Raw genomic sequence first — 1,690 nt, 5'->3', positions numbered from 1 at the left:
CGTAGAGGAAAAGGTGCTTGGTTTACAATGTGACCACATCTGCCAATATGGTGCCAGAATTTTGATTCCAGATAAGCTAGGTGATGTAAAGCTAGACAAATGTAACTTCTAGCATCAAATTTATCAGCCAGCATGAATCATTGTAATAAATTTAGTATATTTCTAGACTAAGTTTGCCCTGTTTATATATAGTGAATATTTTCCAGTTTTTTTCCCCCTGAAATCAAGCCTCCACTTTAACAAAAATTGCAAAAGACTGTGTGAACAGAGTTTTAAAGAGGACCTGATACTACTCCTGACTTGTCTGTTTTAGTAACTACTTATATTCTCTATAACATATCAATTCTGGAGCATCTTTTCTGAGAATACTTCATTGTGCTGTTCCTCGTTAGGGTACGGCCACACAGCACAGCCACGAAATACACGGCCAACTAGGCCACAACTGCCTTTTATTTAACAAAAGATGACGGCACTCTATTGCTGGTCTTCATTGTTAATGGCCATGCGGCACCTTCAATACCGTGTGGCAATTAACAATGAAGACTGAAAATACAGTGTGGTCATCTTTTGTTAAATAAAAGGCAGCTGTGGCCTAATTAGCTGAGCAGTGCTTGACGGTCACGTTTGTCACAACCGTGCCATGTGGCCGTATCCTTATTCCTCCTACAAGTATGAATAAATTACCAGCAGGGTGTTACGAGTTGGGAGTGTTCCCCTATCAGCCCTGATTAGAGTATTAGACTGTTATGTTGCTCCAAAATTGTTACTTCTTGGGGACTGCAAGTATTTACTAAGACAGACATGTCCATAGCATTGTTAAAGGGCTTCTGTCACCCCACTAAACTCATTTTTTTTTGTGTGCTTATAATGCCTATCCTGCCATATTGCCATACATTATGTTATTAATAATTTTCGTTCAGTAGATTTAGCAAAAAACTTACTTTTATGATATGCTAATTACCTTTCTACCAGCAAGTAGGGAGTCTACTTGCTGGTAGCAGCCGCAGAAAACCGCCCCCTCCTCCTGTTGACAGGGCCAGCCGCGATCTCCTCCTCCGACTGGCCCTGTCAGCATTTCAAAAATCGCGCGCCTGTGTTGATTCGGCGCAGGCGCTCTGAGATAAGGAGGCTCGCCTCCTCAGCACTCCCTCAGTGCGCCTGCGCCGATGACGTCTTCTCCTTCGTGACATCATCGGCGCAGGCGCACTGAGGGAGTGCTGAGGAGGCGAGCCTCCTTATCTCAGAGCGCCTGCGCCAAATCAACACAGGCGCGCGATTTTTGAAATGCTGACAGGGCCAGTCGGAGGAGATCGCGGCTGGCCCTGTCAATCAACAGAAAGAGGGGGCGGTTTTCTGCGGCTGCTACCAGCAAGTAGACGCCCTACTTGCTGGTAGAAAGGTAATTAGCATATCATAAAAGTAAGTTTTTTGCTAAATCTACTGAACGAAAATTATTAACATAATGTATGGCAATATGGCAGGATAGGGATTATGAGTTTAGTGGGGTGACAGAAGCCCTTTGAATCTTTATTTTTTTTTTTTTTTTGGGGTGAACCTTTTTTAAAAATAAATAAATAAATAAATAAATTAGGGCATTTTACAAGGAGTTGTGAAGCACAGTCAACCCATGATATCTTGTTTGATACAGGGACGTACAGGCAAATAATCTTTGTAGTAAAAGTGTATATAT

The sequence above is a fragment of the Bufo bufo genome, chromosome 1, assembly GCF_905171765.1.
Source record: "Bufo bufo chromosome 1, aBufBuf1.1, whole genome shotgun sequence".
In the NCBI taxonomy this organism is placed as follows: Eukaryota; Metazoa; Chordata; class Amphibia; order Anura; family Bufonidae; genus Bufo; species Bufo bufo.
The sequence above is the reverse complement of the archived record's forward strand: the minus strand, read 5'-3'. Positions refer to the sequence as shown.